Here is a 15,147-nt window from a genome sequence, read left to right as displayed (position 1 = left end):
TCTTCCCATGCAAAAAAACACCTTTCAAGTCCAGGCATCCATGGCCAAAACTGAGAATCCACCTCCAGAATTCCTTATATACAAGGATAGCTCCCAGACAAAAGCTGCTGGGACTGCCCAGGTTCCTTTGGTTTCCTTAGGACCAGCTGTCATCTGCCTTTGAAACACTGGGGCTCTGTACTTTCTTTCCTATGGAAAAGAACCGTTCCTCTTGTCCAGATGCCCATAGACAAAAGTGAGGTTTTGCCTCCCAAATCGTGTCTCTCCAAGGATTCTCCCCTGACAACAGGTCTGGCTGGCCTTGACTTCCTTGGGGCTGCCTCTAATCAGCCTTTGAAACATTGGGTGGGACTCCACTCTTTCCTTCCTATGGAGAACTGTCATTCCAGTCCAAGAACCCATGACTGAAATGGAATTCCACCCCCAAAATTCCCCATCTATCCAAAGGCTGCTTTCAGACAAAAGCTGCAAGGACAGACAAGTCTGTCTTGCCTTGGCCTCTGGTGACTGCTTCTCATCTGCTTTCAAAACCCTGGGATTCTGTGGTTTCCTTCCTCTAGAAAAGAACTGTCCCTCTTGTCCAGGCGCTCTTGGCCTCAAGCACTTGACCACTGAATAGGGAAAGAACAGCTCTCTGCTCAGTGGGGTGGAGACTGAGGACAGCAGAGGAGAGGCCTGGGAGGGATTGAAGGGTAGTTTCAGAGATGGGGGATCCTTTTGACATAGTAGAGAACAGCCAGAAAAAGGAAGAATTAATGCCAAAGGCAGCTGGGGAGGCCCAGACTGGACATGAGGAGAAAGGAACATCCCCACATCCCAGTGAAGAGCCCTGAGCAATGAGGGAGGGACAGGATCTGCCTGTCACAGTGTGTCAGGAACACATCATGCTGCAGGGACAGAGGCTGGCGCTGACAAGTGTCCTGGGCCCCCTTCCTGCTCTGTCCATGCCACCAAGGGCACAGAGCAGCCTCCTCTCTGGGGCACTTGCTGTTTTCAATGCCTTGCACAGGCGCCGGCTCTGCCCCACAAGGCCTGCACGCTCAGCCAGGCTGAGATGGACACTATGAGCCCAGCCCAGCTCCCTGCAAGCTCTTCCAGCTGCCCTGAGATCTAGGCAGCACCAAGGGCCTCTCCCCAGCCTAGCCCAGCTGGCTCTGGCCCCACAGCTCTGCTCAGGACAGGCTGCTCTGAGCACTGGCCCCATGGCCTCAGCCCCTGGCAAGGGCACAGCAGCAGCTACAGCTCCCACAGGACTCAGCCCCAGCCATGGGGGAAGGTGCTTGGCCAAGGCCAAAGGAGGCTCCCTGGCTGCCCTGCTCCCCCCTGCCCCAGGTGCTGGGAGCTCTGCTGCCCTTCCTGCCATCCCATCTGCCCAGGGCAGCACAAGAGCCCCAGCCTTGGGGCCCTCAAGAGCTGCTCCTGCTGTGAGAGTCTCTCTGAATTTTCCCTCATCTGCCTCACAATTGTCATTGGGGGACCACTGAAGAGAAGACCCCCCCTGTCTAGAATCTCTGGCTCTGAAGCAGAAAGTCACATGCCAACAAGGCCCTGAGACCTGAAAGCTCAGTGTTGAGTTATTGTTTTTACAGGTGTGTTTGCTGTATGCTAGGAAGGGGGCACCGGGCCCCGTTTGCAACAATAGCAGCTCTGGGAGCTGTCCCACCTCTCGGCCTGGCTGGACTTCTCCTGAGTTTCAGGTGGTCTCCCACAGAAGACCTTCACCTGTTTTACAACCTCTGTGACAGACAGACTGAGATGTAAGAAGCTTTTCCATTAAGGACTGAGACATGAAACTCCTAAAGGCCCCTCTGCTCCTTCCAAGGACTGGGACTGAAACTCCCAGCCCGGGGGAGATGTGTTGGGGGAGGCAAGCTGACCAAAGCGAGATGTTTGCCTGCAGGTTGTGACCACTGGACCATGAACACAATAGTTCTTGCCTGCTGCCTAGCTTGGACTCTGTGTACACCCCTTTCTATTCCTCCCCCCCGAAGGCCTTTGTTTCAGTTGCGAAATTTATTTTCCCTTCCCCCAACAAAAAGAGTATAATTGGGGTGCAAATGAACTGTGCCTTTGAGATCTCCCCAGCGTAACAGGCAGACCCTCGACTGGACTGGACCAAAGGACTTCGTATCTGCGTTGGTAGCTATATCCCCTCTCCCTCCCTCTCTCTCTCCCCTCTCTCTTTCTCTATATTTTTCCTCTCCCTTAACCCCTCTATCGCATTTTTGCTGTGGTTATTTCAATAAAACTGCATTTGTTTTGATTATCACTGCAAACCCCCTTGTACCGTGTTGGTTTTTGCACTCTGAAATCACTCCTATGAACCATCAGGTTACCTGTTCACTAGGACGTATCCTGACACCTGCTCCAGGCCCAGGGCCCATCCCAAAGCTGGGGCAGCCTCAAAGCTGTGCCCATTTCTGTTCATTGCTACTCTGATGGGGATGGATCCTCAGCCACTTGGAGGTTGCTGATGAGTTTTTCTACTCCAGAGGCCTCTTTTTTCTTGAGCTCTTCACTTCAGGAATTCAGTCTAAAAGGCTATTAAACATGAGTTTAAAACACCCAGATCAGAAAAGATAATGGGATTAATTGAAGTTTTAAATTGTTCTGTGGGTAATTAGTCAAATTTCAGAAGTGTACTCAAAGTGAATATTCTGTATTGAAAGCAATGCAGACACAACTGTTTCTTCCTGTTTTCTTTTCCTGTTTATAGATGGACATCAGCAATGTCCAGTTGATATTGACCCCTCGCACTTTCTAATTCAGTCTGGTTAGATATTAAAAATCAAGACCCTACATGGCTGAAAATCAATCAGACTTTGTCCCTACCCCTTCCCCACCATTTCCCTCATCCAACTCCTGGCGCTCAGAGCAGCTGAGGAATGGAGTCACATCCAGGGGTGTCCCCAGGGCTCAGGATTTGGGCCAGGTCAGTTCAATCTCTTTATTGCTGATCTGGACAAGGGCAGTGAGGGCACCCTCAGTCAGTTCCCAGGTGAGCCCAAGCTGGGTGAGAGTGTGGCTGTGCTGGAGGGCAGGAAGCTCTGCAGAGGGATCTGGACAGGCTGGAGCCATGGGCCCAGGACAATTGGATGAGGTTCACCAAGGCCAAGGGCCGGGTCCTGCCCTGGGCTCACAACCACCCCAAATCCCTGGCTGTGCCCTGCCCCTGATCCCCACAGCCTGTCCTGTTTCCTTCATCCCTGCATTGCCAGGGACTTTCTGGGACAAGGGAGCTCTGCTCTGGCTATGGAGGGAGGTGCAAGTGCCACAACTGGAGTGGGAACCACAACTCATCGGGTTTGTCTCCTTTGGGGGCCAGGAACTGGTGAGACTCAGAGGCACAGAAAGTTTCTCTTCATGACCAACAGACCACAGTTGAACAGGACACAATTTAATAACAATCATGCTCTTCCCTGAGCTATGTGCAATGTCCCAGCAGTGTCTGATGAGTCCAACATCCACAAGTGATTTCCATACTAGAATTAATTACAGACAAATGTGAATCTGTGATAGATATAAACACAATTAAGTTATTGTATCAGGATGCGCATCCTCGAGTGGGGGCAGAACAACTGAAACAATTCCTGATTTGCAAATCTGTCACTGGTGGATGGAGAAGGGAGGTCAGGCTGCTTTTGGTGTTGAGGAAATGCTGAAACCAGCCTGACTCATTTCATCTCCTCATGCCCTGGCTTATCTCCCCTCTTTCCCCTTCCACCCATTGGCTTTTGTCTCCCACCAGGCCCCCCAGTGAAGAGCCTGTCTCTGTGTTCTCCATCACCTCCTCTCTGGCACTGCCAGGGTAGGATGAGGAGCCCTTCAGCCTTCCCTGCTCTGGGCTGAACAAGCCCAGCTCCCTCAGCCTCTGCTCACATCCCAAGGGCTCCAGCCCCACCTTGGAGGCTCTTCCTTAACCCTGCTCCAGCTGCCAGACATCTTTCCTGCCCTGGGGAACCCAACCCAGGCCACAGTGACCTGGATAATCCATGTCCTTGATGTCCAGGTCACACAGCGCTGGCCCCTTGTCCCCATGTCAGTCTCTGGGGTGTATCCTGTGGAACATCCTTTGCTGGAGGCTGTGGCTCCGGGTGGGCTGGGGGGATCCCAGGGGGACAGGGACCCCACTGGGCATGAACAGCATTGGACTTGTTGGGAGAAACTGTGAGGGGGAGCTGGGGTGGAGTGACCAACCCAGTGACCTCACACAGCCCTCCTGGGATGTCACACAGCCCCTCTGTGATGTCACAGCCTGCTCTGTGAGGTCACAGCCCATTCTCTAATTTTACACAGATGGTCTCTTATGTCACAGCCGACTCTGTGATGTCATAGTCTACTCTGTGATGTCAGACCTCTTTCCTGTGAAGCAAAATGGAAAATTGTCCAGGGTAGAAATCCATTTTGATTTAGGTGAAATGTACATCTTTGTAGTTTGAAACATAGCTATGTAGCCTGACTGCAAGGCCTAAGCTCAGAGATTCAGTGAAGGACAGAGAAAAGGAGGGGGAGACAGAAGGTGATAGAGAGAGACAGAGACTGCTGTGAGAGCAAGTCAGCCTGACCTAGGAATTCTTTCTGATAAAGAAGAACTAGCGGCAAATGTCACGTGAAATTTGTAAAAATGAATATGTATGAACCTATTATGAAATTGTATGCATATGTATCTGAGAGGGAGATAAAAAGGGATCTGAAGTTCCCAGAGGTACGCATGCCTTTTAAGGAGAGGGGTCTCCGCATGCGTCCGGCGCTGTAATAATAAACATACCGGCTTTACAACTTTCACAAAGTTGTGGAGTTTTTGGCTATATCTCTGCAAAACACCTGTGATGTCACAGCTCTGTCTGTGATGTCACAGAGGCAGTTCTATGATGTCATAGCTCTCAATGACCTCACATACCCAATCTGTGATGTCATAGCTCACTCTGTGACCTCATGCTACCAGATGATAAATTGTCTACACCAGGTGAGCTGACACCTGGAGCTTGCTCTCCAAAACCCGAGGCCTATGGAAACCACACAATGTCCATTGTGTGAGAAGGGGAACTGGAAGTTCACCAGCCTCAGTGTCCTGCCAGCTCAGCCAGGCCCACTGGAACATTGAGGTCCACGACCACCAGGGACCATCAGAGAGTCCCCCGGGACAGAAGAACACATGCAAAAGGGGAGAGGAAATATGTAAATGACTTTGGGGAAATTATTATCATATGTGTGTTTAGTCAGGGACAATCAATGAATATGTGTGCAAAATACAGAAAATAAACAGAACTCAGCATGCAGGGTTTTGGGAGGAGCTATCCCCTGTGCATCCAGCTGAATAAAGAATGCTGCTTCTTAATGCTACACTGGTGTTAAGGAGTTTTCTGTTTTACCAAATTTTTGTTAACACTCCCACTCCCAAGGAAAACTCTGTCTCCTGCTGTTCACAAACAGAGAAGGGCTGGTGGCAGATGTGGGGGTCAGAGGCTGCCTGGGGCACAGTGACCATGAAATACAAAAGTTTTCCATGTCCTCTGAAAGAAGGAGGGGCAGCAACAAAACTTCTGCACTGGAATTAGGAAGGGCAGACTTTGGCCTATTTAGGATGCTGATTTGGGGAGTATTAAATCAGGTACTGATTTTTTTAATGGAAACAGTACTTGAAAAAAAGGGGGTCCAGGAAGGATGGACACGCTTCAAGAATGTAATCTTAAGGGGGAAGAAGCAGCCTGTACCAGTGTGGCAAAAGATGAGCTGGTGAGGAAAATTACTGTCATGGATGCCCATGGAGCTTTTGGGGGAGCTCAGGGGGAAAAAGAGAATCCATCACTTTTGGAAAGAGAAACAGGCAACTCAGAACATGTTTCAGGATGTTGTTAGGTTATGCAGAAAGAAAAGGAAAGAGGTGAAAGCTCAATTAGAGCTTTACCTAGCCACTTCTGTGAAAAATATTAAGAAATGTTTTTATAAAGAAATTAATAGCAAAACACCGGATAAAGACAACCCCTACTCTTTATTGGATGTAGTGGAGAATACAGTAACTAAAGATAAAGAAAAGGCTGAACTGCTTAACATTTTGTTTGTCTCAATTTTCAATATTAGCACAGGCTGTCCTCAGGAAAAGTGTTCTCCTGAGCTGGTAGATGGGCACAGGGAGCAGAACAGCCCCCTGGAATCCAGGAGGAAGCAGTTGGTGACCTGCTGAGCCACCCAGATGCTCACAGGTGTAAGGGATTAGATGGGATCCATCCCAGGAGAATGAGGGAGCTGGTGGATGAGTTCCCCAAGCTGCTCTCCATCATTTACCATCAGTCCTGGCTCAGTGGGGAGCTCCCAGAGGACTGGAAGTGCCAGTGTGACGCCATCCCCAAGAAGGGCTGGAAGGAGGATCTGGGGAATTCCAGGCCTGTCAGCCTGACCTCAGTGCTCAGCAAAGTTATGGAACAGATCACCTTGAGTGCCATCACAGGGCACCCACAGGATGGCCAAGGGATCAGAGCCAGCCAGCGTGGATTTCAATGTCTGCATTGATGGTCTGGATGAGGGGACTGAGTCCAGCATCAGCAAATTTCCAGATGACACCAAGCTGGGTGTGAGTGTTGATCTGCTGGAGGGTAGGAGGGCTCTTCACAGGGCCCTGGACAAGCTGGATCCAGGGCCCAAATCCAACAAGGTGAGGTTTAAGAAGTCCAAGTGCTGGGTCCTGCACTTGGACCACAACAACCCCTGCAGCACTACAGGCTGGGGACAGAGTGGCTGGACAGCAGCCAGGCAGAAAGGGACCTGCAGGGACTGGTGGATGGCAGGCTGGACATGAGCCAGCAGTGTGCCCAGGTGGCCAAGAAGGCAAATGGCTCCTGGCCTGGATCAGGAATGGTGTGGCCAGCAGGACCAGGACAGTGATTCTTCCCTTATGCTCGGCCCAGGTTGGGCAGCACCTCGAGTGCTGTGTCCAGTTCTGGGCCTGCCAATCTAGGAATGACATGGAGGGGCTGGAGCGTGTCCAGAGAAGGGCAACAATGCTGGTGAGGGGTCTGGAGCAAAGGTCCTGTGAGGAGTGGCTGAGGGAACTGGGGTTGTTTATCCTGGAGAAGAGGAGGCTCAGGGAAGACAAGGTGGTGTCAGGGCACAGGTTGGACTTGATGATCTTCAAGGTCTTTTCCAACGTGCTGATTTTGGGATTCTCTGAAACCACCCTTGGAGCAGTTGCAGGATGAGCCCTGGGCCTCCTCTTCAGAAGCTCCAGCAGCCCAGGTCCCTCAGCTTTTCCTCACAGCCCCAAAGCCCATCCTGTCAGTCCTGCAGAGCCCCTGCAGCTCCTCCTCATTGCCCAGAACAGGGAGCCCCAGAGCCAGACACAGCAGCCCAGATGTGCCCCCCTGGCCTGGGGTGCCTCTGGCAAGGGAGCAGCATGAGGCACTGCAGGAGCCTGCAGACAATTCCTGCAGCACTTGTAGGATGATCCTGCTCCCCAAGGGACGTTCCCATGGTGCCAAGCCAGGAACTGCAATGCGGAGTGAGGCCAGACAGGAAAGGGAAAACAGGGATGGGCTGTTTGCAGGGGAGGGAACAGGGGTGGGCAATAGGAAGAAATTTGTGCCAGGGAAGAGTAAAGAAAGCAAAGGTGAAGCCAAGAAAATGCTCAGGGCAGTTTGGGGGTGGCTGCCAGGCAGCCCTGTCTCTGAGCAACAGCTTCTGCAGTAGGACAGGAAACTCCCAGCCCATGGGAACAAACTTTCTGGCTGACTGCAGAGGCCAGAATAAAGTTGAGTGGTTTCCCTGGTGTCCCCCAGTTCTTCCTGGCCCCAGGGGCTGATGGCATTTGTGCTCCCTCAGGTTCATGTCCCCACAGCAACAGCATGTGGGTGCTGAGGAAAGTGAAGGGAGACTTGCACATCCTAGCGATGATCATCGATCTCCAATTTATTGATCCAGCTTACATACGCTTATAGTAGTGTTAATTAAGCTCATACATATTGCAAAAGCTGAGCTCATCATTGGTTACAGATTACATGTCAACCCTTCCTTTGTTGCTAATACCTGTGGCTTTCTTGTTGAGACTAATACTTGTTTTTTATCCTGATGCTGACTACATTCAAGGACTCCATGTTTTCCACCATGTTTTTCTCATGACTTAGCCAAGGACACAGTGTTTATTGTTTTTAAGGAAAAAGCCTGAGAACTTGCTTCTTACAGCTGCCTTTTACTTCTTAACCAGCTGTATATGATCATGGCCTTTTTCTATAAGCAATGTCTGAACAAAACTCTCCAACAGGGTGCTCCTGCCTGCTGTGTGCAATGCAAACAGGGGCTCCTGAGCCAGTGCTGCCGTGTCTGTGCCTGCAAGGATGGGGCACCTGTGTGATCTGGGGGAGAGGCCAGGGCTGCAGAGGGGGGATGTTGTTGGCAGCTCCATGAGGACGCTCTGGGATGCTGCCCTGGGCTGTCCAGTGCACTGGGGATGGATCAGCCCCTGCTCTGCTGCTCCTTCCCGTCTCCCCCAGGACCCTTGCAGAGCACCAGCCATACTGTTTGCCCCCGGCCTGCCCACGGCCACCCTGGGGCTGCTCACAGGGGTTTTCTGTGCTGAGCGTTGGCCTGGCCGTGTTCTTGAGAGAGCCTGGGCAAGGAGCCTGGAGCCTCCAGGCCCTGGCCTGAGGTATCAGCGCTGCACCAGCAGTGCCCATGGCCTGTCCCTGCTGCAACCCTGGCACTGCCACCCCCAGGACTGTGCCTGGCCCCAAGAGCACTCAGGCCCTACAGAACACCAGGGCCACCAGGGCAGCGGGGCAGAGCCACGGGAGTAGCACTGCCAGCACCAAGTGCTGCTGCTCCTGGGCACAGCTGCTGTGCCAGCACTGATCTGCCCCCAGCTCTGCACACAGACATTGCTGCTGCAGCTCCACAGAAAGCAACAAAAGGGCATCTCTGCATAAAACTTTGCTGGGAGATCCTTAAGCTTCTTTCAAGCCCCTGAGAGTGCAGCCCCTCATTGTCACAGTCCGTGGCCACAGGGAAGGTGGAGAGAAACAAAATGGGAAATTGCACAAACAATGACATTTCTTTGAGGACAAGATTTAAAAAGTAAAACAAAGACAAGGGACCTCCAAAATGAAACCAACAAGAAATATCAAAGTGACTTTTATTACAAGTGATTTGCTGAAATTGGCCAGCAGTTTAATGTTCCTGAAACCATCCAGTCATCAGTCCCCACACTGCAGCTTTGAGATCCTGGTTCCTCAGGCTGTAGATGAGGGGGTTCGGGGCTGGAGGCACCACTGAGTACAGAACTGACAGGTCCAGATCCAGGGATGGGGAGGACATGGAGGGGGGCTTCAGGTGAGCAAACACTGCAGTGCTGAGGAACAGAGAGACCACGGCCAGATGAGGGAGGCAGGTGGAAAAGGCTTTGTGCCGTCCCTGCTCAGAGGGGATCCTCAGCACAGCCCTGAAGATCTGCACATAGGAGAAAACAATGAACACAAAACAACCAAGTGCTAAACAGATGGAAAACACTATGAGTCCAAGTTCCCTGGGGTAGGAATTTGAACAGGAGAGCTTGAGGACCTGAGGGATTTCACAGAAGAACTGGCCCAGGACATTGCCCTGGCACAGGGGCAGGTATCACAGACATATTTTATGAAAAATCCTTTCCTTAGGATTTTTCCTCGTGAGAAGCTGAGAGGCCTCAGGAACAAAATGTAAACAATGGTTATCTGCTGCTGTGGAATGCAACAGGTGGATCTGTGATTGGTCTCATAGAGTTGTTTCTAATTAATGGCATATCACAATCAGTTGGCTTGGTATTGGAATATGAATCCCAATATTATCAGTTAGATGGTGCCTGGGCCAGTCTGACCCTCGCTGCTGGGCCAAAGGCAGCAACTGTGGTGTAAATCACCCCAGAGATACCTTGGCTGCTGGAGATTGCAGCTGGGCACTGAGCAAGTCCAGGCTTGTCAGGAACTCCGTTTACCTCAGGAGAGAGAGCTTCTGGCGATGGTGAAGAGAAAAAGGAGAGGATTCCGCTAGAGGGTTTAATGTCCAGAAGTTTATTCCATGGTTACAGAGGTCTGGACGGGAGCAGCTGCTCCAGCAGAATGACGAGCACATGGCCTGATCACCTTTTTAAGCTCCCGGGGCAGGGGGAGGGGGGGGGACAGGTGAGCACCAACCAGGTGAAAGGGGCGGGGTCTCAAGGGACGAGGGACACCTAGACATAGGCCAATGACCCCTGGGCATAGGGGCATCTTTTGAACTTGACCAATCACACGATGCCTTGCTGGAATGTTAAGCCTGATTGACACAACACACTAAGCAAGGGGGCGAGGGGGAAGGGAGAGGCATATAGGCACACCTGGGAAAGGGACCCGGAAGCTTAAGACACACCGCAAAATCTCCCCCTAGTTTTGTTTAAAAAGAAGAGGGCTGTGTTTGTGGTGCAGAGTGATTGCCAAACTATGGTTGGTAAATCAGTTCTTCCTCTACAGGAGGGTCAGTGTTTTCCACTGAGGCCTCCAGGTCATCCATTGGAGCACTGAGGGCTTCCAAATGGTAGACCTCAGGAGGGGGAGATGAGCTTGAAATTAACTTGAGGACCATGCGTTTGATTAGTCTAAAAACAATGCTAAAAACTACAATAACTATAACTAAAATAAACAGCACTAAAAACACAGTTTTCAGAATAGATCCCAACCAGCCTGAGAGTCCCCAGCCTTTGAACAGTCCATTCAGTCCGTTGTCAGTTTCTCTCTTGATGTCCGAGAGCCTTTGTCAAGGTAGTCCATAGGTGGTTTGGGCTGCGGCACTATGCAGGAGATCGCAGGTGGGATGATCACGAGCAGAACGAGAAGCAGGCTCGGTCTCATGGCATCTCGAGGCTACACACGAACAGTGGGATCTAAACTGGTACAAAATCTTGAAACAAACATATATTACAAACTATTCCAGATAGGAGGCTTAAATGGAATTTCCTCCAGAGAACGCGTGCGGCGTTTTCTTCTCCAGGCAGCATGAGCAACCTGGGGTGCTTCTGCAGATTTCTCTGAGACCTTGGGAACATAGGGCTTTACCCATTTGGAAGGAACCCACCTTAAACCAGAGGGGGTGGACACACAGGCGTATCCACGTCCCCAAGTAACCAATTTGTAAGGTCCCACCATTTTCCAAGTCTCAGGGTCTTTTACTAAAACCGGAGGCTTTTCTTTCATCAACCTGTGACTGCTCCCCCCAAAGTGGCGTAGGATGGGTGGGTTCAGGCTGTCAAAAGAACAATTCAGAAAATTGATTGTGAATAGCGCCCTGGATAACCGGATATGGGGAGGTTCCACCTTCAGAACCTGTTGCTGCTGGTCCAGGACCCTTTTAATATCACAGTGAGTTCTTTCTACAATGGCTTGACCTGTAGGGGAGTAGGGGATGCCAGTTTTGTGCTCTACTCCCCATTGCTGCAGGAAGCTCCCGAATTCCTTGGATTTATAAGCAGGCCCATTATCAGTTTTCAGCTCCTTGGGGATGCCCATGAAAGAAAAAGCCTGTAAGAGGTGCTTAATAGCATCAATAGATGATTCTCCTGTGTGGGCAGAAGCATAGACCGCTCCAGAAAAGGTATCTACACTAACATGAACATATTTTTGCCGTCCAAAAGACTGTATGTGTGTTACATCTGTTTGCCACAGTTCACAACTGTTCAGTCCCCTTGGGTTTGCTCCCGTACTCACTGCAGGGAGTGCATGTTGTTGGCAATTTGGGCACGTGGCCACAATCGCTTTGGCCTGTTCTCGAGTGATGTTAAACTGACGAACCAGGCCAGGTGCATTTTGGTGGAAAAGCTGGTGGCTGATTTTTGCCTGTTCAAAAACATTTGGGAGAGTGGCCATCACTGCAGGTGCAGCAAGAGCATCTGCCCTTCTGTTGCCTTCAGCGATAAACCCTGGCAAGTCAGTGTGTGACCTGACATGCATCACATAAAATGGTTGCTCTCGGTGAGTGACTAACTTTATCAGTTTTGAGAGCAATTCGAAAAGTGCGATGTTAGACACATCTTGCAGTATTGCTTGATCTGCTCTGGATACTACTCCTGCCACATATGCAGAGTCTGTAATCAGATTAAATGGTTCTGAGAACCTTTCAAAAGCCCTAACAACCGCAGCCAATTCAGCAACCTGAGGTGAACCTTCCACCTCAGCAATGTCTGTGTCCCACTGCTGGGTTTGAGGATCCTTCCAAGTCACAACAGACTTGTGGGACCTCCCAGATGCATCTGTAAAGACAGTCAGAGCCCTTTTTAAAGGTCTCCTACTTAGAGCACTTCTCAATTTTAAAGTAAATTGAACGTCTTGTTCAAACAATTTGTGAGCGGGCCGCACTACCGAAATTTGTCCTGAGTAGGAATCCAGAGCAAACTGCAACACTTCATTTTCTTGAAACAATTGTTCTAGTATTTTCATAGTATTTTGACCTGATTTTAACTCAACTGGAATGTGAATGCACTAAAAATCACATCCTGCTAACTCCCTGATCCGGGTCCTTGCTTTCCGGATCAGTTCTGCTACCAGCTCCTGAGGCTTTGTCAGTCTCTTGGACCTTTTGTGACTGAGGAAAACCCATTCTATGATCAAGAGAGGGTCCCTCTGGTCCCGGTCCTTTTTTGGTGTGTCTTTTGCTTTAGGTGTTTGTTTTTCCTCCCACTGGAAAATAATTCCATGGAGGTGTGGCAACTTACCCAGGATGATAAATTTGAATGGCAGGTCAGGCCGGCATCGGTTGGCCTGTCTTGTGGACATTGCAATCTGAACCTTTTCTAGAGCTTTCCGTGCCTCTGGGGTAATAGACCTAGGAGCACCTGGGTCCTCTCCCCCTTTCAGTAAATTGAAAAGAGTGGCAAGGTCTTCATTAGTCAGACCGAGCCATGGTCTTACCCAATTCAAAGACCCACACAACTTGTGGACATCCGCAAGGGTCTTGATCCTTGGATTGATTTCTAGTTTTTGAGGAACAATGGTCCTATTTCCAATTTCTAAGCCCAAATACTTCCAAGGTGGCATCTTTTGAATTTTCTTTTCTTGGAGCTCGAACCCTGCAACAATCAATGCATCGATCGTTAGGTCAAGCGCATGTGTGAGTAAATCATCATTGGGGGCACACACAAGGATATCATCCATGTAATGATAAATAATGGCCTTCTCTGCGGCTGCACGTACTGGGGAAAGCAGGGAAGAGACATACTACTGGCAGATAGCTGGAGATACCTTTAATCCCCGAGGAAGAACGGTCCAATGGTACCTTTTCATAGGGGCTTCCATGTTGATGGAAGGGACCGAGAATGCAAAACGTGGTGCATCGTCAGGGTGCAAGGGGATTTGGAAAAAACAATCTTTAATATCAATAACAGCTAATTTCCAATCTTGGGGAAGCATTGTTGGGTATGGCATACCAGGTTGGGGAGAACCCATATCTTCAATTACATTATTAATTTGTCGGAGGTCGCAGAGGAGTCGCCATCTCTTTTTGTCAACTTTTTGGATGACAAACACTGGAGAGTTCCATGGGGACATGGTCTCCACAATGTGGCCCTTTTTTAGTTGCTCTTGCACTAGTTCCTCAAGCGCCTTTATTTTTTATTTACTGAGTGGCCACTGTTTCACCTGAACCGGTTCGTCTGTTTTCCACTTCAGTTTTTGGGTGGGGTGCTGTTGTTCAATGACTGCTGCACAAAAATTCTGTGGAGAGTCTGGAATATCAATTGTGACACCCCACTGGGCCATTAAATCTCTCCCTAACAAAGGTTCCGAATAATCTAACACAAATGGACGGATATTTGCCAATTGCCCGTTTGGTCCCTCAAATTGAATAATACTTTTGGATTGTCTTGCTAATTGCAGACCTCCCACACCTTGAAGGTGACCGGCAACATTTTGCAAAGGCCAATGTGCTGGCCAGTCTTGTACTGGAATCACTGTGCAGTCTGCAACTGTGTCTACAAGCATCTCAATGAGTTTAGACTCCCCACCCCCACTGACATTGCACCATAATTTGGGTTTATCTTTCCCAATAACTTGGACCCGGGCAACTGTGGGCCCTTGTTTTTCGATATTTTCAGGTAAAGATGGCACAGAGATAGCTTGTGCAACAATTTGTCCCTTGGGAAGAAACAGGGGTGGGTGGAAACAATGCAGGCCGAGAACAAATTGCTCAGGATCTGATGTTGTCATTCCTGGAGCAATTCTGATCTCTTGTGGTGTGCGTTTGGTGTCCCCAATGACGATGTACTTACAACGAATTCGGTTCCAAGTACCCTTCTGTTCAGGATTTACAGAGACAAAATGCCAGTTTCTGTCCTTCAGGAGAAGTGACTCTGTCAGCTGCAACCTGTAAGGCTCATTGACAGAAGACGTGGTTAACACAGGATTACCTAAATCATAACAAAGGTTATTTCATTTCACTTTCAACAGCGTACTAGCAGACTTGGTCTTTGAAGCACCTGCTTCACTTACACAAACATTAATATTATCGCGCGCTTGATTTGATTTGCTACCCTTATTCCCTTGGCCTGCTTTTTTTATGTCTGCGCGCCTGGCAGGCGGGCGCTCCCTTTTCAGTTTTTTTGTTGTTGACCCGCAGGGAGGGCTTGTAGTTCTCCTCCCCTGCCATTTCTAAATTCATCAAATTCCCTTTTCAGGGGGCACTGGTTACTCCAGTGCCCTAGGTTATTACAAAGCAGGCATGGTTTTGTGGGCTCAACCATTGCTGGTCTCCGCTGCTGCCCAGGGTACTGCTGTGCTGAGGGGAAAGGTGCAGGGCTGGCAACGGCGACACGCTGAGGTGGTCTTGGCAGCAGCCTTGGTCTGGTGTCTTCAGCCACACTCATCAGAGGCACTTTCCTGTTACAGACTAGAAGCATGTCTTTTAATGTAGGAATAAGTTCCGTAGGAAGGCTCAGGATTGCCGCTTGACACTGTGCATTTGCATTTGTAAATGCCATTTCCTCTAAAATTGCTTCTCTTGCATTTTCTTTTTTAACTTGTATTTCAATGGCTCTAGTTAACCTTTCTACAAATTTCACAAAAGGCTCTGATGGTAGCTGTTTAATTTTACTATAAGGCTCAAAAGGCCCCTCAAGTTGGAGGGAAAAGAATGCTTTTTCAGCTGCTTCTTTTACTTTCTCGA

This window comes from Melozone crissalis, unplaced genomic scaffold (genome assembly GCF_028551555.1).
Source record: "Melozone crissalis strain CALT ecotype California unplaced genomic scaffold, PUWL_Pcris_2 ptg000035l_1, whole genome shotgun sequence".
Lineage (NCBI taxonomy): Eukaryota > Metazoa > Chordata > Aves > Passeriformes > Passerellidae > Melozone > Melozone crissalis.
The sequence above is the reverse complement of the archived record's forward strand: the minus strand, read 5'-3'. Positions refer to the sequence as shown.